Source organism: Mus caroli, chromosome 10 (assembly GCF_900094665.2).
Source record: "Mus caroli chromosome 10, CAROLI_EIJ_v1.1, whole genome shotgun sequence".
Taxonomy (NCBI): Eukaryota; Metazoa; Chordata; class Mammalia; order Rodentia; family Muridae; genus Mus; species Mus caroli.
The window spans coordinates 52304752-52331886 of NC_034579.1; the positions used below are offsets into that span (position 1 = coordinate 52304752).

The 27135-nt window shown below is 39.0% G+C and overlaps 1 pseudogene; it reads left to right on the top strand.

Annotated features, from left to right (window-relative positions):
* The window catches only part of LOC110302685, a 35620-nt pseudogene extending 9160 nt beyond the window's left edge, over positions 1-26460 (top strand).
* The last annotated feature ends 675 nt before the right edge of the window (positions 26461-27135 follow it).

The window sequence follows — 27135 nt, forward strand, 5'->3', positions numbered from 1 at the left end:
GAGGAGGAGGAGGAGGAGGAGGAGGAGGAAGGAGAAAGAAGGAGAAGGAGAAAGAAGGAGAAGGAGAGAAGAAAAGGAGGAGGAGGAGGAGGAAGAGGAGGAGGAGGAGAAGCAAGGAGAAAGAAGGAGAAGGATGAGGATGAGGATGAGGAGGAGGAGGAACCAGGATCAAAGGTATAGAAAGTATTTTCAACAAAATCATAGAAGAAAACCCCCCTAATCTGAAAAAGGAGATACCTATCAAGGTACAACAGGTATACAGAGGATCATATAAAATATAAACTGTACCAGAAGAGAAATATCTCTCAACTATAATAAAACACTAAATGTACAGAACAAAGAATATTAAAAGCTTCAGGAGGAAAAAAACATAATAATATATAAAGGCAGACCTATTAGAATAACACCTGACTTCTCAATAGAATTCTCAATGGAGATTCTAAAAGGCAGAAGGGCCTAAACTGATATTCTACAGACTCTAAGAGAGCATAGATGCCAGTCCAGACTTATATATACAGCCAAACTTCCATCACAATAGATGGAGAAAGGCATTCCATGATGAAAATCAAATTTAGTCAGTATCTATCTCAATATCTCTCTTCACAGAAGGTGATAGAAGGAAAACTTCAAGAATACACACTCATTTTATAACCCCAGACCAGAAAATCAAGAGCAAAAAACACACACATGCACGCACATGTGAGCACACACTTGAGTGTGCGCACGTGTGTGCACACACACACACCAACCACACCACAACAACAAAACAGGAATTAACAAATACTCATTGATAACTCTCAGCATCAGTGGACTTGTTTCTCAATAAAAAGACATTGACAGAATGGATGCAAAAAACAAAAACAAACCCCAGTTTCAATAATGAAACTTGTGGTACCCTTTCCAGGCCTTGCATTCTCTAGAATCATTAATAAATGATTAATTAATAAAGTACATGTAGTACAGATGGAAGGACCAATGGCAATTTTCTTCTCAATGGTGAGTCCATCCTCTTCATACTATGCATCCTGTCAATATTTTAACCTTGCACCTTTACATTTCTTGGGTTTGTGGACCCTAATTCAGTTAAGAAGCTTCAAGATTTCTTAGTTTTTCCAGCATAGCTGAGGGTTTTCACATCCCCTGAGAATATGAGAATTTACCATCTTCCACTCTAAGTGAGCCATATATTTTTTAGAAACCTAATATGTCACGGAGAATTTAAAGCATTCACCTGTACTTTTTTTTAGCAAGAAAAACTCAACTCATACTGCATTTAAGTCAAGGGAGAGAAAGAAGTATGGATTTGTGTATCTGACTGTAATTCCAGAAGTGAACCCATTGTCTGATGAGGAAGTCTAGGGACATCCATAATGCTGTTCAACTCTGGCTATATGTTGTCTCTGTATTTGGATTAGCTGTATTCAAGTCAGTGTTCAGTTTAGCTTTGACAACAGGCTTCACACTCTTTGGTTTTGTTTGTCTCATCTGGGCTTGACTTTTCAAACTAGGACAAGCCCAGTGACAGAGAGATGACTATCAACAAGGTTGACTGTGTAACACCCTGTTTAAATACTATGAGAGGTTATTTCCTTCCCTACCCACAAGAGTTCCAGAAAATCATGTCTGGGATGATGTGATCCTTTTGCTTGAAATCTGTTCTTGTAGTGAATCATCTTGGATCATCTGAAGTTTTATTAGTGATTGACCTAGACTGGCTCTCCTTACTGCTGTAATAACAAAGAGAGGGCCCATCTGAAACTAGAGTTGCTGAAGGGAGACAAGATAGGAACTTCCTGACTTACGTTTTTTTTTTTTTTTTTTTTTTTTGAAACTCACCAATGTTAGAGGCAGTTAAGAAGAGCAAGAAACCTGTTCTAGATTTAGTCATGAGAGGATCTGAGATGCTCATAGTAGCAGCATCAGAAGTCTTCTCTATAGCAAAGGCTATACTGAAAGAAAAAGGAAAGCAAGAGTTAGCTGCAAATTGTGGAAATATTTAGGTGAGAAGCAAAGGTTTTGACTGTATTTCTGGACTGTTGTGTTATTCTGTCTCTTCCTGTGCTTTTTGTGCTAAACATCTCACTAGTCTGATCATTACCTGATGGATATCTATGTCACCCACCACCCACCTAAAAGTTCCCCACAAGCAACTTTTCTTTGAGCTCAAGTTTCTTTGTGGAAATTCAGATATAATAAATTGACCAATACTTTGAATTCTACTTTTGGAGCGCTTTAGAAGAGAGCATCACAATGATGTCGGTCAGGTCATCCTGTGTGAACTCAGCACTTTCAGCTGTCTCCTTTCTGCTTTGCCGTCTGCAAAGTGATTACTCTATGGCCTATGTCATAACATATGTGAATTAAATACATAACCATCTGAAAACTGAATAGTGTCTGGACTGTGAAAAGGGCTTTTGTAGACTGGATCCTTCCACTCTCCTTGTCCCTCACTTACACGTACAGTCCAGTGGCAACAGTGCAGAGGCAAGGTGCAGTGGGGAGTATCTGGCCCCTGGTTTGCAAGATCTGCATAGGAAGGCATTTACTCTGAGAGGCCACCTTCCTTTAAAGTTTGCAGAGGAGTTAAGACCACATCCTGTCAGAGCTTTCTGGTTTCACTTTACCCTGAGCCATTTCTACAGAGCCACAGTGCCACAGGAGAGGCATATAGCCTTAATTAGCATTTTTCTGATTGCTAAGTATGGTGAACACTTTTAGCCATTTTTTTATTTCTTCTTTTGAGAATTCTGTTCAGATCCATAGCCTACTATTTTTGCTTGGCTTTTTTTCCTTCCTTCCTTCCTTCCTTCCTTCCTTCCTTCCTTCCTTCCTTCCTTCCTTCCTTCCTTCCTCCCTATCTCTTTCTTTCTTTCTTTCTTTCTTTCTTTCTTTCTTTCTTTCTTTCTTTCTTTCTTTCTCTCTCTCTCTCTCTCTCTCTTTCTTTCTGTCTCTCTCTGTGTCTCTTTCTTTCTTTCTTTCTTTCTTTCTTTCTTTCTTTCTTTCTTTCTTTCTTTCTTTCTTTCTTTCACACATATGATATTGGATGCACGCAAAGATTCTTTCCAACATTGTGGGCTTCCTCCTCACTCAGTAGATTACATTCTTTATTGCATATAAGCTCCCTTCCACCCCAAGGACTCATAGATTATCAAAAACCCTAGTGCCAGTCAAGGGAAACATCCCTGTGAATTGTTGACCAGGGGCCCAGAGACTCTCAAAACAATATAGGCTATCCCTATTGCCCCTGGGTTACTTCCCACAAATTACAGGTTGCTGAAAACATCACACACTTCAGACACAAGGTTGGAGGAATTAAGCTAGAACTGACATGGAAGCCTCCTCTCTGAGGTTAACTCTTACTGTATAAGAAGGTTCTAGGTACAAGCTGCCAAAGGAGAAAAGTAACCAGTAGTCCTGCCTAGCAGTAAGGACTCTAAATCAGAACAATTGGCTCGATGAGGCATCTTCAATGTGCAATTAATAGACTTATATCTTGTGTCAAAAAAAATCTGTCTAATTTGACCTAAGATCTCCGCATCTGAAGGGAACCATAGTTGTAGGGGTTGTGGTGCAGATGTGTCATTTAGGTTTGGACACTCCATGACCACCTATTCTCATCATTTTGACCAATTGTGGATCTCTGTAGAAGCCATCATCTGTTGCAAACAGTAGCTTTGTTGAGGAGATATGCTATGCTTGTTATTACATATGAAGAAAAATATGTAGAGTAAGTACCCTTAGAAGCTAGGTTGATTTAGGAAAATGGCAGGAATGGGTTCTTCTCTAATATCTATCATCATACTTTTGCAGATTTATGAAAGAAAATTTCAGAGTCTGTGGTATGGGTTGTATTGTGCCTATCCTGCTAAAACTACCCTCACATCACTTGTGACATCTGCAAACTGTCCCTGGTGAGTGTGGTAATAACCTTCTTGTATTGGATCTGACACCATTAATATTGCTGCAGCATTCCTACTCCCTATGCCTGGATGGGTGGCAGGGATGTAGGAGTTAGGGAAAATGGCACGTGTCTTCAACAGAACTATAGCATTACCACCACCATACTAGTAGAGAAAAATCAGGAATTGGGTGAAATGAGACCGGTAATTTTCTAAAATCAAGTGGTGATTGATTATTTGCTGCTAAAAAGACTGCATTGGCTGTAAACCATTTCTGGGCATGGACTGCTTAGCAATTTAGACTTCTGACATAATGTACAAGATCGGTTAGACCCAGAAGGAATATTTTTGGCTCTTTCCACATGAACAAATATAAGATGTAAGACCTCTTTGTACTTTTATTTGCTTAAGCTAATTGTAAATATCACCTCATGTTTTGCTTGCTTTAAAAATAAAACTGAGAAGTGCTTTGTTTCTACTACTCTTGAGCTCAAATGCCTGGAGTCCCCTGGTACCTGACTTAGGTCTTTGGGATATCCTTCAATCATTGAAGATTATCCTTGATGGCCACAGAGCAGAAAGAGTTGGAGCAGGAAGAGAAATTGAAAGTGTTTTACTCTTTTTAAAAGCGCTGGTCTTTCAAACAGCTCTTTTATATTACATATTTTCCACGTCAGTGCACTTGGTGTGATGGGTTACTGGTCAGTACTGAATTAACTCTGTGGTAATGATTGTCAAAGGTGACTTCTTCCAACCTGTTCACTGCTGAATGACTTTTCACTTTGCAATCTCCGTTCTGTTGGATTCTTACCAGACGCTACTGTACGTGAATGGTTATTCAACTGCAAAACGCTATTTATGAAAACAGACAGACAACTAAAAGGACTCAAGATATTATATGTGTGTGTGGGTGTGTGACAAATATGTTTAGAAGAACAGGTTGTGAACTCAAGAGGGAGAAAGAGGCATTACCCAAGTCCAAGGAGGAGAAGAAAGAGTAGAATTGACATAAATATGGTACTCATATATAAAATTATCAAAAAATTTAAAAAATTTTAAATAAAGCACGACAGAGACACTTAGCTCAGGAAGTTGAACCTCAGACATAGCTACATATAATGAAAATGTTACCTCTATTCCAACATGCTAAGAGCTGCTGCCTCAGCACGAATATACAGAAAGTTTACTCCCACCTCTCATTCCACTTGGTGGCTAACCTCTTGCATGTTTCAGAGATCATTAGCGCATAAGCTCTGTGTAGTCTGCACTCATCTCCCTTCCTTCTCTCCGTGTTCTGCACCAGTCTGATGGCTTTAATTTCCCATGGATAAGAAGTATAAAATATCCTTGAATCATCATTTTTTTTTTCATCCCTGGCTTCTCTAATGGAAGTTGATGGAGGGCAGGTGTTTAAGGTATGTCTCCTGGTTTTCTGTTTTTTTGTTTTTTGTTTTTTTGTTTTTTTGTTTTCGAGACAGGGTTTCTCTGTATAACCCTGGCTGTCCTGGAACTCACTTTGTAGACCAGGCTGGCCTCAAACTCAGAAATCCACCTGCCTCTGCCTCCCGAGTGCTGGGATTAAAGGCGTGCGCCATCACGCCCGGCTTTGTTTTATTATTATTTTTTTCTTTTTGTCTCCTGGATTTCTGGATGTCTCTTGTTATGCCCTCCCCCTTCTGCTCTAGTTTTATGCATTTGGATCCCCACCTCAGTGTCTTTTAGAGAATTTGGTTGAGAGTTTGCCAATCTTATTGATTTCCTCAAAGAATCAACCCTTTGTTTCTTTTTCTTTTTTCTTTTTCTTTTTTTCTTTTTCTTTCTCTTTTTCTCTTTCTTTCTTTCTTTTTGATAACTTTAGGTTGAGAGTCGATTTTATTCAATATTAGAATGGCTACTCCAGCTTATGTCTTAGGACCATTTGCTTGGAAAATTGTTTTCCAGTCTTTTACTTTAAGGTAGGGTCTGTCTTTGTCACTGAGGTGGGTTTCCTGTATGCAGCAAAATGTTGGCTCGTGTTTAGGTATCCAGTCTGTGAGTCTATGGCTTTTTATTGGGGAATTGAGTCCATTGATATTAAGAGATATTAAGGAAATTGTTGTTGCTTCCTGTTATTTTTGTTGTTGGAGTTGAAATTTTTTTTCATGTGGCTATCTTCTTTTAGGTTTGTTGAATTTCTTGCTTTTTCTAAAGCATAGTTTTCCTTCTTGTGTTGGAGTTTTCCCTTTATTATCCTTTGAAGGGCTGGATTTGTGGAAAGATATTGTGTAAATTTGGTTTTGTCATGGAATACCTTGGTTTCTCCAATCTATGGTAAATGAGAGTTTTGTTGGATATAGTAGCCGGGGCTGGTATTTGTGCTCTTTTAGGGTCTGTATGACATGTACCCAGGATCTTCTGGCTTTCATAGTCTTTGGGGAGAAGTCAGGTGTAATTCTGATAGGTCTGCCATTATATGTTATTTGACCTTTTCCTCTAACTGCTTTTTAATATTCTTTCTTTGTTTTGTGCATTTGGAGTTTTAATTATTATGTGACAGGAGGAATTTGTTTTATGTTCCAAACTATTTGGAGTTTTGTAGGCGTCTTGTACGTTCATGGGCATCTCTTTCTTTAGATTCTCTTTCTTCTATAACTTTGTTGAAGATATTTACTGGCCCTTTAAGTTGGAAATCTTCTTTCTCATCTAAACCTATTATCCTTAGGTTTGGTCTTCTCATTGTGTCCTGGATTTCTTGGATGTTTTGGGTTAGTATCTTTTTGCATTTCTCATTTTCTTTGATTGTTGTGTCAATGTTTTCTATGGTATCTCCTGCACCTGAGATTCTCTCTTCTTTCTCTTGTATTCTGTTTGTGATGCTTGTATCTATGTCTTCTGACTTCTTTCCTAGGTTTTCTATTTCCAGAGTTGTCTCCCTTTGTGTTTTCTTTATTGTTTTTACTTCCATTTTTAGATCCTGGATGGTTTTGTTTCATTCTTTCACCTGTTTGGATGTGTTCTCCTGTATTTCTTTAGGGGAATTATTTATGTCCTTCTTATAATCCTCCATTATCATCATTAGAAGTGACTTTGGATCCATATCTTGCTTTTCTGATGTGATGGTGTATCCAGTACTTGCTATGGTAGGAGAGTTGGGTTTTGGTGATGCCAAGTAACCTTGGTTTCTGTTGCTTCTGTTATGCTTGCCTCCTGCCATCTGATTATCTATCTCAAGTACTCCCTTGATATATCTGATTGGAGCCTGTCCTTCTTGTAATCCCAGTTGAGTCAGAACTTCTCAGAGTCCAGCTTTCTTTGTGATCCTGTGATTCTAAGATCCTGTGATGCTGAGATTCTGGGTGTGTCAGAGTTCTTAGCTGTTCAAGCTCCCTCTGAGACCCTGAGATCCTGGTGTGACCAAGCTCCTTGGATCCTGGGATCATGGGATCCTTGGAATCCTGGAGTCCTTGGGATCCTGGGATCCTAAGATCCTGGGTGTGTTAGAGCACCTAGAAGTGGCACCTCCTCTGGGGACTGGTGGGGCTGTTAGCTGAGTTCTAAACCAAGGTAGACCAGTGCAGACCAGAAGGAAGCTCCTGTGTTTGTGCTACAGATGTCCCCAGGCACCCGTTTTGTTGGAACAGATGTTGTGTTCCATTCACCAGTGATCCTAAGATCCTGGGCATGCTAAGGTGCCTGTGGGGTGGAGAGTCCTCTGGAGACCGTGGGACTGCCTGCCAACTTTGGGCCTCCTAGCTGCTCTTAACTTCTGTTAAACTGATGATTTCTGTGGAACACCCTCAAGATGCCAGATCACAGTTTTGTCTTCAAAAACTCTGCGCACTGGACACTTGGAGTAACACACCTAGGTACCCTAATACCTGGATGGGGTCCCAGCTGACTGGAATAAAGATTTTTCAATTGGCTAAGAACTGTGCCTAAGTGGGCATCTCTAATGGTCTACTCACCACAAACTCTGGCACATTTTAGGTGTGACTGTCATCCTCAGCCCTCAGTGACATAAGAACATGACTCGTGGAGCCAGTAAGATGGCTCAGCATGTCACCAAAGCTTGTCACCAAACCTGAGAACTTGAGTTTAATCCCTAGCTCTACGTGGTAGAAGAAGAGAACTGGTTCCTAGGAGTTGTCCTCTGACCCCCACACATGCCATGGCATGCATGCCACCATCCCCAAATAGTAAATCAATGTAACTGTTTTTTTTAAAAAAAATATTTTGTTTTCTTCACGAAATCTTCTAGTCTCATGACCTTGGTGCCCACACACTCAGAGACTTCCTTTTCTACTTCAGACAAACCACACTATGGCTTTCACATCCTTCTACTCCCTTCTATCCCAAATTTATCTCCTCAGCTACTCTTTATTTGCCCTAAGATCTCAAAGGTTTTGTAGTTCAAAAGTTCAGTCATTTTCACCTCAAGAGCTTCAGTTCCTCAATCTCTCCACCCCCCCTAGGCTGCAGAGACCATCATGGCTCCCAGGGTTACACGCACAGAAGCAATGGAGACCAGTAATGAGGGACCAGTCACTGACTTCCCCTAGGATATAATCCTCAGCGCCTGGCTGATTCTTGAGTTGTCAAGTTCTACTTCATTGCTCTGATGCAGCATCTCTGGCTTTCAATGGTGCTGTTAGTCACAAAATACTCAAGATGCTGCAATCTTCCAAGGGTACAGTCTATTTTCTTGTCATCTAGAAAACTTAAGCGTCCAAGATTAAGATGTCAGCAAACTCCATGTTTGGTGTGGGCCTATTTTTAAGACAATGCCATCGGATTTATAACGCTTCCATCCTTCTGACTTAACTTGCTCCAAAGACTTAATTTCTTTTTCCTTTTCAGTCTCTTTTTTCCTTTTTCATCTCTTATACAATACATCCCTTCTGCCACCTCCCCTTCTCTCCTTCTTCCCAGTTACCTTTCCCCCTAGATCTCCCTCAGATCCTCTGTTCCTCTGTTTTTCTTCAGAAAATAGCAGGCCTCCCAGGGATAGCAACCAAACACTACATTAAAAGATGCAATAAGACTAGGCACAATCCCTTACTTATATCAAGGCTGGATGATGCAATGTAGTAAGAGAAAATGAGTCCCAAGAGCAAGAAAAGGAGTCATCCCCTCTTCCACTGTTAGGAGTCTCACAAAACCAAGCTAATAATATAACATGTAGACCAAGGACCTAGCACAGACCCAGGCAGGCTCTGTGTTTGACAATTCCATCTTTATGAGCCCCTATGAGCCCTGCTTAGTGGATTCTATGGGCCATGTTCTCCCAGGAGTGCAGACTCCATTTCTTAATACTAAGTTTCATTTAAATTTGGTGGGACATATTTAAAGTATAGATCCCCACAGATCTCAGTATGCTATCCTGTAGAAATTCACAGGCCATCATAAACAACACTCTTATATAGTCAATTCTCTTATCTAGATGTTTGTTTAGCTTCACATTCTAATTAAAATCTAGCTTTCCTTGAACAATGGTCTTCATTTTAGTCATCCACTTCATGAACTTCCGAGTAGAATGTGATGGTATATTCCCTTCTTATTCTTTCTCTCTTCTTCCCTCGGTGGTGGTGGTGGTGGTGGTGGAGTCTGTACATATGTTTTCCTCTTCTGTTCCTTATTATCAGCCTAACAGGTTCCTATCGTGGCTATTCCTTAAGAAGTTAACATCATTCTACTCACTGCCTGGCTCCTGCGTTCCTTGTCTCCTAACCTCAAAGTGCACACAGAACATCTATCCAACTGAGGACTTCCAGCTCCCTTACCTTCCAGTGACATTAGTATCTCTCTTTACTCGCCAAATGAGTGCTATGAGAACACTCATCTAAAATAAGTTTCCATGACTCCAAAAACCCTACGTGACTGCAGTTCCTTGGTCCTTCTTTATGATAGAACTCCTTGAAGGGTTTGTCAAGATGTACAGTGTCCTATTTATTTCTCTTATCCCTAGTTCTTCAGGCTATGCAAATCACTGTTATCAATGACATGCCTGACCCTTAAATTATTCAATTTGAATATTGATTTCATCTTCTGTTTCCAAGTGTTCCATCAGCATCTGACAGTAGCCACCCCTTGAAGCTCTACTTCCTGACTTCCAGTGTGTAGCACTGCCCTTGTTTTTGTTTCCTTCCTCTCCATTTTTTGTTTTAGTTTCTGAGACACAGTCTCACTATGCAGTCTAAACTGATGTCTAGCTCATGATCTTCCTGCTTCTTTCTCCAAAGTGCCAGAACTACAGGCATGTGCAAACATCCAGATGTTTCAGATTTCTTGCTTCAATCCCTGTATAGAGTTCTGATTCATTAGGATCAGTCTTTTCATTGTGCCTCTCTGAGTCCAGACTCACTCTCTGGATAGATGACAGAATAATATCCGTGGCTTTTAAGATGAGTTCTAGATTCTGCTTACTCCTGCCGTGTATGGTAGTCATACACTTACGATGAACTTTCTCCTACACTTCTCTTTTGAATTCCAGACTTCTGTGGTCACAAGTCTACCTGATAAAGGCCTTAAATATATAATAAATATATAATAAATATCTCAAACTTATTTCCAACTTAAAAGTATTGATTACTACTTTCCCCACCCAGTGTTCTCTTAGTTTTTTATAAAATAATAATTTTGGAGCATTCTTTACTCCAACCAAAAGTCTCATACTCTTTCCTAAATCACCTTCCTCTCACAGGGGACAGGATCAGCATCCAATAAACTGAAAAGAAGGAATGGCTTTCAGAGGACAAGAGGACTTTGAACTAGAGATTTTCATGCTAAGGATATGTTCTCCCTTTGTCCCAGCATCTGGCTTCTTTCAACAAAGCACGTGTCTTCAGATGTTAAATGAAATGTCATAGGGAAGTAGAACAAGGAGAAAGAAGTTCTTCCTTTACTGGTCTCAAATCACTTAATAATCATAAACTTCATTTGTAGAAAAATGACAGAAACTTTTCTGCTGTTAGGTAGAAGTGGAAATAGTTAGCAATCAAGTTCAGCTACAGAAAACATACTTTGTTATGGTATGGACTGAGAAGTCACATCTAGTGTCTTTAAAGTCTCTTCCCCTCATGTGGCTTTTGAGTTTTTGGAGAAGTGTTTTATATGAATTCCAGTGAGTCAGAAAATGACTTAATAGGTCTCAAATAATAGAATTTGTACAGTCAATATCTGCTTATATGTAGAATGGCTAGAAATTGACCTTTTTACTGAACTGAGTGTATGAATTGATGTTAGGCCTGTGGTTGCCATTCATCACTAAGTGTCCACAGGATGAAGTAGGCTATAAAAAGTGACACTTCCCCTCTTCTTCTATTTCTATTTATAGAACTTACTAGCTTGTGACTCCATAGATAAAGTATCTAATTCTATATAAAATAAACATAATTAAACATGTTTTTGAAAACTCTGTAGAGCCGAGCATGTAATCACAGCTATGTTATTATGAAAAACTTATTTTGAATGAGAAATGGAACTGTAAATTCACCTAGCTAAAGTAGATTTCAATTAAAAGCTAAAAGAAAGCCGAATACCCTTCCTAAAATAAACCAATGGTAATAGTTTGTACAACTGAAAAACTAAAAAATGAGTGCTTACAGTGCTATTCTCTTAGTATATGATTTTGTTGGTCGTATTCTGAGTTACAAATTCAAACCACATAAGTGGTTGTAACAACAGAAAAATGCTCAAGAAAGTTTCTTGTTTTTTAATTGGGTATTTATTTCATTTGCATTTCCAATGCTATCCCAAAAGTCCCTCACATGCTCCCCCACCCACTCCCACTTCTTGGCCCTGGCGTTCCCCTGTACTGAGGCATATAAAGTTTGCATGACCAATGGGCCTCTCTTTCCACTGATGGCCGAGGATTGGAGAGACGGCTCAACTTTAAGAACACTGCTTTTGCAAATGACCTGAGTTCAGTTTGTAGCACACACATGTGAGTTCAAATCCACCAGTAACTTCAGTTCAAGGAGACTCTAAGCCATATTCTGACCTTGGTGGGCACCAGGCATAAATGTGGTGCACGTACATATGTGTAGGTTAACACTTGTATGCATAAAGTAAGAGAAAATATTTTTTAAAAAGAAATCTCATTAGACAGAATGCTTTGAAATATGAATTTATATTCATTGTTACTGAATATAACCCTCCTACATTATAATGTGCTTTGAAATAGTGCCTTATTTATGAAGCCATCTATGATCAAGGGAAGCTATAAAAATTTATGGTTTGTGTTTGTCTATCTTTAGATCATTCTTGGTATGTTTTTTGTTTTCTAATGTCCATATTCATTTCACATTTCCTACTGTTCACACTATATTAGTATATTAGCATGTGCATATTAGTTACAAGTAAATGAACATATACATATTATGTGGATAAAGATTTTAATAATGTGAAATATAGAATGTTATTGAGATATTATTGCTCAGCAAGACAATAATTAGACACACCACACTTAGTCCTTTCTTTTCAGCACTGAAGATCAACCCTAGAGCCTCTCACAAATGCTAGGTTCACGCTTTAAAGTAAGCTTCATAATGTTGTTCCACCTATAGGGTTGCAGATCCCTTTAGCTCCTTGGGTACTTTCTCTAGCTCCTACATTGGGGGCCCTGTGATCCATCCAATAGCTGACTGTTAGCATCCACTTATGTGTTTGCTAGGCCCCGGCGTAGTCTCACAAGAGACAGCTATATCAGGGTCCTTTCAGCAAAATCTTGCTAGTACCCCAGAGCTCTTGACTCTAGCTGCATATGTATCAAAAGATGGTCTAGTCGGCCATCACTGGGAAAAGAGGCCCATTGAACTTGCAAACTTTATATGCCCCAGTACAGGGGAACGCCAGGGCCAAAAAGTGGGAGTGGGTGGGTAGGGGAGTGGGGGGTGGTATGGGGGACTTTTGGGATAGCATTGGAAATGTAAATGAGGAAAATACCTAATAAAAAAAGTAAATCAAAAAAATAAAGTAAGCTTCATCTCTAGTCCTTCTAATTATTTCCCACTAAAAAGCTGTCTCAGGATCAGACTTCTTACTGTGTTCTCTCCTTGAGCTTTTCCTTTGCTGCCATGCAGGGCTATAGTTTACAAATTCAGACAAGTGCCACATCCTCCCAGTCATCAATCCTCTCAACCCTTGTGAAACACGTTTGTTATGTAGAACATAATAGCACTGAGTCCAGGAGTTTCTCCTGGCAGTGTTTCAAAACTGATAACATAAGCATGAAAATGCTCCTGGTATTTGCCTAGCACTTGCCCTCCTAAGATGTGTGCTAACTATGTTTATTGGAAGAGCTCTGTCACTGCTCAAACTAAAAGTCTAGACATGCAAATCAATCCTAGGAAATTCCAGTTTAAAACTGACATAATAAAATTCTATACTTTCCCTTTATTTCTTCTATTTTTGGTGAGTAAAACTAATGTTACACGTTGTTATGAGCAGAAGAGATCACAGAATATAATAACTATATGAGGGATTTGTTGTGGCACTAATTTAAGCAGTTTGTATGAGTAGAGCCACACACTTTAAACTTATAAGGACTGTTTATGATAATAATACCCATTTTAAAAAGCAACTAAGGTGCAGACAAGCAAATTTACTAACTCAGTTTATTTTCACAATTTAGCAAGTATATGAAGTACATTTTTATATGTTAAAAAGTACATGGAATAAAAGGGAATTTAATGATTTGCAATTTTGTGAATCATGAAGCTTTACTTTAGCCTACTCCTGCTTCGTGTGGAAATCTCAAGCTTTATGTTTTATATAGTTTACTTATTCGATGGATTTCATTTAACACCACTGCAGCCAGTTTGGTTTATAACCTCTGTAAATGTCCCTGAGTTACTAGGTCATAGTTAGCTTCAGTTGCCAACATGTCATAGCAGGGAAAAAGGAAACTCAAACACGGAATTGCCTCTATCAGATTGGCATGTGGAAGCATTCTCGTTGCTAACTGTTGCAGGAGGACCCAGCCCACTGTGGGCGGTACCATTCCCAAGCAGGCAGGCTGGGCTGTATAACAAAGATAGTTGAACATAAGCCTAGAACAAGCCTTCTATCAATGCTCTTCTGTGGTGGTTTCTGGTTCAGTTCCTTTTTCAAGCTAAGTCGCTAGCTAATTTTTCTTTATGATGAATTATCTGAGATTATAAAATAAAATAAACCTTTCTGCTGGGCGTGGTGGCGCACGCCTTTAATCCCAGCACTAGGAAGGCAGAGGCAGGCAGATTTCTGACTTCGAGGCCAGCCTGGTCTACAAAGTAAGTTCCAGGACAGCCAGGGCTATACAGAGAAACCCTGTCTCGAAAAACAAAAACAAACAAACAAAAAAAACCTTTCCTCTCCAAGTTTCTTTTGGTTATCATGTTTATGACAGCAACAGAAACCTAAGTAAAACATCCTAGGTTGGTTTCACAAGAAAACCAAATGAAAATAAAAATTATAAAAGTCAAATCTGAAGCTTGACTACAGAAATGTGCTGACTCTTTGATATTATCTTACAAGAGATGAAGTCACTGTAGTTTCAGGACATAAATTGACTCCTCTTTCTAACCTGATTGCATGAATCTAACTGATCTTTTTGCTGCCTGGATGCATTCTTCTCTTCACAAGTGTCCTCCAAAACTGTACTCTGTGCAATCCTAGATAGATCTGTCTTTTACATTGTTCTCAGGGAACCCAGGGCAGGTGGGGGCAATGACATTCTCATACAATATGACTGGGCTGTTCTGTAATACATATAACAATGTAGCTATTTAGAACATACTATTATTAATAGTAGAATGTTTTGACAAAAGAGAAGGGCCAGACAGTCCCCAAAGTGATCAAGATGAAGAATATTCTTTTCACTCCAAACTTTTCCTCATGCCCTTACAGAAAGAACAGAGAATAAACCCTTAGCTTTTTTTGTGCCCAATAAAGGATCATTTTCCCAAAGCCAATTGTGTCTCCTAACAATCTAACCACTTGATCTTCGTTATGTTTCTCTTTTACATGATATTATTTTTTACTCTTTACTTGTAAGATGTGTGACATTATATTTAAAGAAAATGTCTTATAGGCATTTGGGGGGAGGGGCTAGGAACTTAATGTAAGGCTTTGTACATTCTATTCAAATTCTCTACCACTGAGTAATATCTTAGTCTTCATTGAATTGACTGGATTTCACTATGGAGTTCAAGTTGACCTCAAAGTCGTGCTGCATGTCTCCTAAGTGCCAAGATTCTAGGCATGTGTCATGTCTAGCAGGCAATAAATTTCTTTATGCTGACCTGTTATCCTTTGTTTTTTATTTGCCCCATCCATCTGTTCTTGTTCTCTTTGTTCCTGATTGTTGTTGTTGTTTTGGTTTTGTTTGTTTGTTGATTTTTGAGACAGAGTTTCTCTGTGTAGTCCTGGCTATCCTGGAGCTAGCTCTATAGATCAGTTTGCCCTTGAACTCATAGAGATCTTCCTTTAGGAAGATCTGCTCTGCCTCTCCCTCTGCCTCTGGAGTGCTGTCATTGAAGGTATGAGTCATTACCACCCAGGCTCCTGCAACTTCTTTTGTTTAATTAGTTCATTTTCTTGGCTGTTTTGTCTTCTAGTTATTCTTGACTCCTTTATCTGTATTTCCTTTTATTTTTGACTTTGAAATCATTCATATATATATATATATATATATATATATATATATATATACACACACATGTCTTTTAGCAAAGAACAAATGTCTTATTTTTCTAAAAGAATGTAGATCCTTTTCCATTTATAGGGTTTCCAGGGTAAAGTCAGGTTCATTTACTGGAAAAGCTCAAACAATGATGCCAATTCTGCTTCCCTCTCCAAATTTTGTCTTGGAGAACATGACAGGTATTTGTATCTCCAAGTGTTATTTTAGTAAAACTGTTTTTTATTTGCCTTAAATTAGAATCATGAAAATATCTAGTGATTGCTTCACAAGGGTTAGGTAATGTTTTTTCTGCAAGCAAATTGTTAACATACACAAAGGTCAAAGACCTCTCATCTTGTCAATCAAGGTTTCCATGAAGTTAAATAAGCAAAGTAATGTGGATATACCAAAGAATTATAAGAATCAAAAAGACTGTCTGGGGGATATTGTCATTTCCAAACGATGAATGACAAATGAGCCTAGGTAAATAATTTGTCTACAGATATATTCTGTACTTTTAACATGCTTGGTAAACTTTCAAAGTCAAAAAGAAAATCTTTTCATAAGAGGATTCTAATATAGGACATTCAGAGATTAGTATATTAATCTAAGTACTGCATTGAGCAGATTTAAGATTAACAACACAAATCTCTGGGGTGTGGAGCTTTTTTCTATGTTCTGTTTACTGGGCTCATGTTTCCAGTCCTTAAAGAGAGCAATGGGGTTGAGAACACCAACCTATGGGGAAATGCATAGGTTACTGAAAGAAATCTCAACCTTTTGAATAAGTGGGCTAAAATTTCCTTGTGGCTAAACTGGAAGTCTACATGTAATAATGATGCGATATTTTTGGAAAGTGTATAACTTTTAATTCAGTTGTGATCTGTTAAACTTTTTTGACAAGAAGCTACTCAAAGGAAATCTTGAAGTGAGACATTGCCAGTTGTTTAAGATCTGTCCCTTTGAAAAAATAATGCGTGTTTGACTTTGATGTTAGAAATTCCAAAAGTGACAAACAACATCAAACATAAGTCTCTTTCCAGCTGAACTGGGTCCTCCCTGGACCCAGGGTCCTTTGGTTTGGGAAGGGGTTCATAAAGTTCTAAAATTTTTTTGAGGTAAAAATCATTCCCTTAATATATTTGTCATTGTTCAAAACGTCATTTTTTCATTGTCATTGTACACCTGAGGAGTTTGAAACAGGATTTGATGACAACCTTGGGCTTATTTCAGGGAGCAGTTGGCTATCTCACAATAAGACTTTAGTAAACCTACAAGAAATCTGATTTTACAGGAAAATGGGCTGTCAAGTCCACTGCCCAGTGAAGTCCATTCTGCATGTAAGTCACATATGTTAAATATTATAAGGAAAGTCAATTAGATGTGTTTTCAAAGAAAATCTCTGCTTTGTACTCTAATAAAGAAATGTCAAAATATCTGTGGTATTGCTCTATGTTTGCTGGCTGTCTCAAACTTGCTAGGAAAGAATATGGCAAAACTACTAGTTATTATTAAAATTTAAGCATCATTTTCTCTGGTTAAATACTTCCCTTCCCTTATTTTTATATTTACTTAACTTGAGTTATGTTTGATTTAAAACATTCCTAGGGCTGGAAAATTTGAGGTCTCCTTTTTATCTGCTATTTCTAATGGTGTGCCATAGTGACCTATGTTAGTAATACTAATTAGCAGCTAAAGAAAAGTTGCTTGGAGTTTACCTTATATCTTTATTCCAATTGCTTTGCTATATTTGTTGGTAATTTTAGTATCTAGGTTGCACGTGTTTTATCTTTGTTTGTTTGTTTGTGTGTTTTCCAGAAAACTCTCCATAGTCCTTGCTGTCGTGGAACTTACTCTATAAACCAGGCTGGCCTTGAACTCAGAGATCTGTCTGCCTCTGCCTCCCAAATGCTGGGATTAAACATGTATGCCACCCTGTCCACTGCACTTCTCTTATTGTTAATGTTTCTGTTATGCATAATACCTCTGCATTTTAGAAAGTCTTCACAGGTAATATTCTAGTCATTATTGTTTCTCTATTGGTCTAATTTCTTCTTTTTAATTAATATTTCTAAATCCTTTTATCAGCTTACTTTTAAACTTAATCCTTTCTCTGCTGTTCATCTGACTCATCTTCTTATCCCAGGCTGTTCTCTCCTGGAAGAGTCTTGCTTCTGTTTTATGGGAATCCTGCACATGTATAATATACAAATGACATGTGGTTTTGTTTGTTTGTTTGGGGGAATTTTTGTTGTTGTCATTGTTGTTGTTTTGTTTTGTTTTGTATTTTTGTTTGTTTGTTTTTAGTTTAAGAAGCCATTTGTTAGACCATATGTTTTATTCTCCATCTTCAAGTAATATAGTGTTTTACTATTATTATCATCATCACCATCACCACCACCACCACCACCACCAGCAGCAGCAACAACAGCAGCAGCAGCAGCAGCAGCATTATTAGTGGTGATATTGGTGGTGGTTTATACCATGAATTTGATCGTTTATATATATTTTAAAATCAGAACTAGCCACTTACAGTAGGACTTATTATAAATGTAGGAGGATTTTCCCTGTTAAATGCTGCCCATATCATAACTGTCAGCTTCTCATTCAAATGGTTAGAGAATAGGCTTATAAACACATAAAGAAATAATTGTGAAATTTACTGCTATGTACTTTCGTCCCAACCCCATGCCTAAGCCTCTGAACTTTTTTTTTTTTTACTTTGTATTAGTTAGAGCTGTCATTTGTGCTTAAAGTTATTATAAAGTATTTGTTGAAGGTGATAATACTTCCATGTTGACACCATCTGCTACTTTCAGACATTGGCTTCTTTTATATCTGGTGTGATGAAAGTGTGTGTTGGGAGACAGAACTCAACTTGAAATATCTAAGGAAGGGTGCTTTGGGTTCCTGGTTTATACATTCTTATCATCCCATGTACTGGCTGGTTTTGTGTATCAACTTGACACAAGCTGGAGTTATCACAGAGAAAGGAGCTTCAGTTGAGGAAATGCCTCCATGAGATCCAGCTGTAAGGTATTTTCTTAATTAGTGATCAAGGGGGGTAGGGTCCATGGTGGGTGGTGCCATCCCTGGGCTGGTAGTCTTGGGTTCTATAAGAAAGCAAGCCAAGCAAGCCAGGGGAAGCAAGCCAGTAAGAAACATCCCTCCATGGCTTCTGCATCAACTCCTACTTCCTGACCTGCTTGAGTTCCAGTCCTGACTTCCTTTGGTGATGAACAGCAATGTGGAAGTGTAAGCTGAATAAACCCTTTCCTCCTTAGTTTGCTTCTCAGTTGTGATGTTTTGTGCGGGAATAGAAACCCTGACTAGGACATCCCATAACCAGGAAGGAGGTGGTGAAATAGAACAAAGAGCTCATGTGTTAAGTCTGTAAAGTTCACACTATGTTAAATGATTAAAACAACACCAACACCAACAAAGGCCACAGAATTTGTAAGCATGTCATTATAACATTGACTAAAAGATTAGGAATTTAAGGTCAATATTTTATATAAACATATTACCTGTGAGACAGCTGAAGGTAACATAATAAATAGGTGAATGGACTCTAAAGGTATAAGAGGAGTTTATGATGCTGAGGGAGCCTGGAGTCCAGCCTGTGTTTTGGTATGCTAATATGCAGGACAAATAGTCATCTGTTCTACCATGCCTAGCTTTATGTGGTTTTGGAGATTTAATTCAAAGCTTCTTATATGGTAGGAGCATAACCTAGTGATGGTAGTGCTCCATGGTATGGTTAAGAAAGAGGGTTTTATTGTAGATATTAGGGAATCTCCAGATGCATCTGGAAGAGTCCAGAGCAGACAGAGAGAGTAGCAGATGGAACATAGCCAGAAGACTAGAACTGGAACAAGGCAGAGAGAAAACGGAAGGAGGAGAATGAGAGATGAAGAAAAGGAGTGGGCAAAAGAGAGAACCAAGACAGCACAGAGCCAACATAGCAGGGTTATAAGCTGTGCCGAGGGGAACTCCTGAGCAGAAGGAAGCTTGGGGGTGGGTTTGGCAGTGAGAAGAGCCAGATATCCAGCAAGGACTCAAAATGTATAAGAGGTGTTTGTGATGCTGACTGACCCTGGAGACCAGCCTGTGCTTTGATATGCTAATATGCAAGACAGATAGCCCTTTGTTCCTTTTGCCAGTGAAACAGGAAATAGCTACTTTTAGTAGAGGGGAATGGGCTTCACAGTTTTCTGAGGAATACTGGTTTCTAACTGCCAGAATTTGCAGAAATGGAGTTTCCTTTAGACCTAACACCAAGAAGGCACTCTACAAAATGAGAAAAATCTCCAGTCTCTAAAAAGTTGTTTGCAAACGAAGAAAATATAAGTTAATGGCAGTTTCAATCAACTAATAGAAAAAAAAATCATCAGAAGTTTCAATAAGCTGTTTACAGTTTGTGATGATGTTACTCCTCAAATTCTATTGATTCTTGCTCCAATAAATTATTTAGAAAATAATATGTTGCAGAGGCTTAAAGTTTATCTGGAAAATATTCATATACAGTTCTTATATAAGATTCTAGTTATTATTTTTCTGTAAAGTGAATATGGAAATATCTTATTTATCTGAAGGCCCAACTGGACCAGATCCTTTCTTGGAATTGGATTTCTCAATGTCTTCATTTTAAATTTTCCCTTAAAATTAATAGAGATAATTAAACTTTGTGAAAGGTTGGAAATTTGTCTTATAATTAAGGCAAACTTATATTAAAATACAGCTTTGCACAATAACCTTAACTTAGCACTTTTTATCTTTGGGATGTTTACAGACCATGTGGTTTCTTCCTTGCTAAATATTATACAATGCTTTTTTCCAATAAAGAGTCATCTGTGGTATAAGACAGCATTTCATCAATCCTTGGTAGGCAAGAATGCTGTAGTGTCGTTTGTGTTGTAGGATTACTTTGTGCTTATGGAAATCAGAACTCAGATTTACTGAGATGATTCTGACGATGTGCAATGGAATGTGGCATCAAGCATTACATGAATTATGTCTAATTTCATCCTAAGCTTTTGTGTTTCAATAACCTCAGGTCAGCTCTATCAGAATCTTTGTGGGAAAACTTGGGATTGACAGGAGCACGTATGTCCTAAGGTATTTCTATCACTGAGCTGATTTTAAAATCTACTACTCTCTGACAGTCTGGCCAAACACACACGGTCTTTTTTCTAGTTTTCCTTCTTATTTTATTTTTATTTTTTTGAATTCCGTCCCACTGTTTGTGTCAGAGAGGAAGTGTAATTGACTTGTCTGACGTGATTTTTTCAAATTCTAGCAGTTAGACAAGAATGAGCGAGCATCATGTAGGAATTTCTGAAGCCAGCTGCCCTCTACCCAAAGGAGCCATTGGCAGAAGGAACAAATGACTATCTGTGGTACCCATTAGCATAGAATCATAGGCTGGCCTGTGGGCTCCCTAAGTATCACAAGTACTTATTACACATTTCAAAGTCCTTGCTAGCTATCTGGTTCTTCTAAGCTTCTCTCTCTCTCTCTCTCTCTCTCTCTCTCTCTCTCTCTCTCTCTCTCTCTCTNCACATTTCAAAGTCCTTGCTAGCTATCTGGTTCTTCTAAGCTTCTCTCTCTCTCTCTCTCTCTCTCTCTCTCTCTCTCTCTCTCTCTCTCTCTCTCTCTCTCTCTCTCTCATCTGCTAAACTTCTTCAAGCTCAAGAGCTGTCTCTCTCCCTGCTGCTTCTCCTCCTTATAACCCTGCTGTTTGGGTTGTGTGCTTTCTTGGTCCTTTTGTTTTTCACACTCTCTTTGTCTTCATCTGTTCATCTCCTCTTTTCTCCTTTTGTCCCTGTCTTTGTCTCTGTTCTGCTCTTGTTTCTCTCATGGCCAGTTCTGCTGGCCATATTCATTATATTACATTCTCTCTCTGCTCTTGATTCTTCCAAATAGCACTGGCTGTTTTCTCTCTCATATCTACAATAAAAAATTTCTCCTTAACTATATCGTGGAGTAGTCATATCATTAATTTGTACACAATTCTACTGCCCTCTGTGCTCCTTCATCCTCTAGAGAAACTAGAGGATCTAATGACACCTCCATCTTCACTTGAAGTAGGTTCTGCATGTCCTATGAATTAGGATATGATTGGAGTCAAATTTTTTAACAGGTCAAGGAGAACGTATGGAAGAAATTTGGCTCTGAGATTGGGTCCACATGATGCGGTTTTGAAATTGATATTTCTGAGTGAAGCATTCTTGTTCCTTTGTAGCAGTTAAAGCAGAATAATGACTGAAGTGAGCACTTGTAGAAGGAGCTTCCTGAATCTGCACACTCCTGATAATACTATAGAACACTTTTCCCGAAAGAAGTTGATTTCCTTGGTAGTGAACTGAGAGTGTCCCACAGCTTAGCTCAGCCTGAAATCTCTTCCCTCATCTCTTTAGAGAGTTCTGTTAGCATCTAATTCCCTATATTTATCTTGAACTATTAAGAGCAGATCCAGTGTTTTCTTTAGTCTTCATAGTATCCTCAATTAATACTTTCTTTCCTTTAGCAAGCTAGCTGTCTTCTAGTCATTACTTAATGCTTATTTTGATATTTCATGTAGAAAGAAAACAAAAATCTTCAAAGCCTTTAAGAACAACAATAACAGACAAAAAACCCTATTGATATACAAATGAAAATAACCCATAATAAGTAGACCGAAGGATACACTGAAAGAACATTCTCTATGTGCGTCTGTTAGCGTCAGTCTTTCCGATTAAATAAGAAACAAGATTGTTCCACACTTGCATTAAAATGTGCATCGTGCATTGGGATGTTCTCCTAGAGCACTGGATATGGGTTCTCTTCAAATGTTAAATAGGAACCTAAAACATTAGTCTTAATGTTTACTTTGTTAGAACATGGCCTATGCGTGAAGCTTTGTGAGCACTTCTCCATAGCATGGTTTGTTCTTGAAATGTGTAGTAAACAGGAGTGGGTTTACTTCCGATCACCCATCGTCTATTATTCTTATTCAGACGATGTTTCCAAGCACAGGTTATTCTTGCTTGGAAGGACAGCCTGCTAGGAATACAGTCTAAACTCATATGACCTTTGTTCATTTGGCCTTGCCAAAAGCTTCAGAATGTCCTCCGAATGAATACACACACACACACACACACACACACACACAGGCACACATTTGTCCTATGCTCTGAATAAAACTGGCTATCGCACAAGACCTTAGTCTGCTGCATTTTTAGGCCATACTCACCCAGGTTCACTGTAGAGTGGTAACACACCTAAATGTTAATGTGATAGGTATAAAGAGGAGGCTTGGGTATTTTGCGTTGGAGACCATACAGTCTGTGAAGAGAAAAAGGTTCAGATAAAGACCTGATAAAGACCATATAAGCAGCAATGTATCATCTTTTTGGAGTTCTTTGTTTCTCTGTGTTCATTCTTTTGTTGCTTGAGCACACACTGTGGATTTCATAATGGCACAGACAATGAGCATGAACTATGTCCCGGAGTAAAACAGGTTCATCAAGAACTTGTGTTCCTATGAGAAAGAGAGATACTAAATAATGAATTATAAACATATTTAGCTGAAGTATGATATAAGGAAAAGACATAAAATGACAAGATGGCATAACCGCAAAGTTCTGGATTGGTCTCCTGTAAGGAAATGATATTTAAGCTAAATGCTAACTGACAGCAAAAATTGATAAGGAATTGAGAAGAGAGCTGCTTTATTTCCTGGGAGAGCTGTCGCACATAGATAATCAAAGAGAGAAAGTCCTGAACCTGAAAGTTTTATAACAGTCCTGGTATAAGAGAAGATATCTTTTGAGTAATTTTGTCTCTCTGGAAGGAATCTAAAGACTTACATTATAGTCAATGTTTAAGAAAATATGGGGAAGAGGCCACTTAGATAAGGCGAGGTAGAAAGCACACAACAGGAGGAATTAGAAAAGAGAAGAAATGTTGCCCTGGCCTCTTTAAACTATGCCAGCTGGATTTACAGTTGCTTTCTGGTCCAAGCTAGGTATTTTCTACGTGTACCAAACCACAAACTTCTCATCACTAAGGAAAAGATGGGCCATTGTTTCCCCCCTTCACTGCCTCGGTACCTTCTCAATCAAATTCAGTTATCAGAATCCTATTAACCCTGGGCTTGCAGATTCTGATCTTTCTTACTCTAAGCAACTCAGGCACCGAGCAGTTTTAGCTTCTTAGTTGTGGAGATGGTGCAAGAAACTGTAGGTGACCTAATTTCAGAAAAGGGGGCAGGGAATAGGGGGTCTAGTTCTTTTTCTCTTGCTGATTACAGGAGGGCTGTGTCAACAGTACAATCACCACAAGTCATATTTCATTTCAACTATGAAGATGTTCCCTTAGGATTTTGTATAATTTGGTGATGAAAAGAAATTCCCGAAAAGATCTTGAATGTTGATTGTCTCTCTCAGCATCTACTCCTGGGAATTCTGCAGGACATACCAGTCAGGAACTTGGTTGACCTTCTTCTTCTTCTTTTTGTTTTTTGTTTGTTTGTTTGTTTGTTTGTTTTGTTTTGTTTTGTTTTTTAAAGTGGTGAAAATGTATGACCATTCTCTATTTTCTTAAAAGGGAATGCAGTTAGAAAGCAAGCTCCCGGAGATTCAGCCTTGTGTGGAGATTTGCCAAGATCTCTCAAAGCCCTTCTCTCACTTTTTCTTTGACTACTTAATCTTTCTAATGGATTTCATTATTTCCCATTGGCTTGCTGACAATGGAGCCTTGCACACACTCTACCACTGAGCCATATCACCAGCATTACCTACCGATCATGGAAATGATTAGAGGTCTCTAGTTATCCCTAGTTAACATGTACAGAAATTAGCTCTAAAAGGTCAATCAGTCAGTTTATCACCTTTTCTTCTTGATTTTATGATGCATGCACACTATTACATCCTCAACAGAGTCATACATTACTCCAAGGTTTAGGGAATTTGGGGGAAAATATTGGTTGAATTTGCCTTAGCACAGCAAAATACAGTTTCTGCTCTAGAATTGTCTCAATAGAGATTCAAATATGCCCTTGTTTAAAGCAGTAAGTATTCTGTGTATATTTTATTCAGTTTATATTATATAATGAGTAATTTGAATTTGCTCAGATATGTTGGTTTATGTAGTCACAAAATCGATTGGGTCTTCCAAAAATTCTACTGTACTTATCTACATAACAATATTTTCCTCTGTAAATGAATATGAAATTTATGAAATGCTTCCTATGAAAGGAACTATAAAATGTATAGAATTATAAGTCTATATTAAAGAATTATATGCATATGTACTTTTACTTAGAATAAACCCTTCCTGTTGTAGTCTTCGTCTGCAGAACAGAGAAGATAAATGTAAAAAGACAAATATTTCAGCACGCTAAACTGAGTTTAACACTTGCCCTGCTTCCTTCAAATGTCAAGGGCAGGGCTGGCTTAGACGATGCTTTCAGTTTCTGTCTTTAACTGGAGAACAAGAAGGGTTTGCATAAGGGTTTAAATAAGAAGTCAAGATCTGTGGGAATGTGAGAGGCAGCCTATTTTAGTTGAATGGGGCTTGCTCTGGTGACCCAATAGAGAAATCTACAAGGGACGAAAAGGTGAGCCATATTCCCAGAATCAGGAGCCTGCCCATAATTCTGTTACTATCAGTCGTGCACACAATGTCCCAAGCTTCTGGCATTCTGGCTAGACTCCACCCCCACAGCCACCTGACTATAGCCCACTATAAGAGGGGCTGCTTGGCCCCTCCTCACTCTCTTTAGCCCTCAGGTTTCTTACTCTCTAGCCTCCTTCTCTCTCTCTCTCTCTCTCTCTCTCTCTCTCTCTCTCTCTCTCTCTCTCTCTCTCTCTCCACATGGCCATGGCTGGTCTCTCTCTCTTTCTACCTTCTCTCCTTTCTCCCTGCCTTTCTACAATAAAGCTCTAAAACCATAGACTGTCTCTGATCATGAAGGCCTGCCATGCTTGAACTGCCATGCTTAGGCTTTCTACTAAGGAGCGGAGTCTAACCTCCCACCAGAAGGCCATCCTGTGCTCCAGCCACAGACCTGACCAAGGACTCTCGCCCTAGTGGGAACCATCCAGTGCCCTCTCCCCCTGCCCTCTCCTCCTTTCATCCCTGGGGCCAAGTGCCACCCCGGGGCCCCTATTCTGTTCTCTGCTCCTTTGCTGTATCCAGCCTGGGAGGTCGGAGGCCGAGAACCTGGTACCTGGGGCTGCCCCTTGTCTACCACCCGCTCTGTGGGGTCAGTGGCTTCCCACAGCCAGACACCCACCTGGGGCCGTGTGGAAAGCGTGAACAGTCCTCCTGCGACCACTGGCCCAGAGCCCTGGAACTCTGGCGGGACATGGGTTCTCTCCCACTTCCCTCTTTCCCCTACATCCACAGCCCCGCAAAGATCAGGCTTTGCAGACACCACTGTTGCTTTTCGCCGCTTGCTGCAGCAATGATCAACCCCACCGCGTTCTTCCTTGGGCCACGTCTCCTTTGAGCTGTTTGCAGACAAAGTTCCAAAGACAGCAGAAAACTTTCATGCTCTGAGCACTGAAGATAAAGGATTTGGCTATAAGGGTTCCTCCTTTCACAGAATTGTCTCAGGATTCATGTGCCAGGGTGGTGACTTCACACGCCGTAATGGCACTGGTGGCAGGTCCATCTACGGAGAGAAATCAGAGGATGAGAATTTCATCCTGAAGCACACAGGTCCCGGCATCTTGTCCATGGCAAATGCTGGACCAAACACAAATGGGTCCCAGTTTTTTATCTGCACTGCCAAGACTGAATGGCTCGATGGCAAGCATTTGGTCTTTGGAAAGGTGAAAGAAGGCAATGAACATTGTCGAAGCCATGGAGCATTTTGGGTCCAAGAATGGCAAGACCAGCAAGAAGATCACCACTTCCGACTGTGGACAAGTCTAATTTCTTTTGACTTGCAGGCATTTTACCCATCAAACCATTCTTTCTATAGCTCATAAGAGCTCCCCTACTCCATCTGCTCACAATGTCCTGTAATCTCTGCTCTCACTGAAGTCCTTTGGGTTCCATATTTTCCTCATTCCCCCCTTCAAGTCTGTCTGGATTGCAGAGTTAAGTTTATGATTATGAATAAAAACTAAATAAGAAAAAAAGTCAAGATCAGATTTAGAACTTAAAACAACTATACTGTGGTACCATTAACTAAATTCAATTTATATGTTCTTAAGATGTATACATAATAAAGTTTGACATATTAGTGAAATTTTTGTTTTAACCAAGAAAACAAAGAAAAATAAAAATGATTTTTTGCAAAAACACATATCCACCAAGTAGCTTATCTAAAATATACAAAGAATATATATAGTACAGCAGAAAGGGAAAAAAACCACCCCAACTTTAAAGTAGGAAAATATTTAAAGTCACTGCATGAATGGTATTCAAAACCCAGAAAAGCACATTAAAAAATGTTCAGTGTCCTTAGTAGTGAGGGGAATGCAAATTTGTATTTGAAAGGTTGCTTGTTTCCCAGAGATCCTTTGAGAACAGTGTGGTAGCTGCTGCTAAAGAATCAGGCAAAGCCAGCAGTTGCTTACATCTAGGAGGATTGTGTGTTGGGGG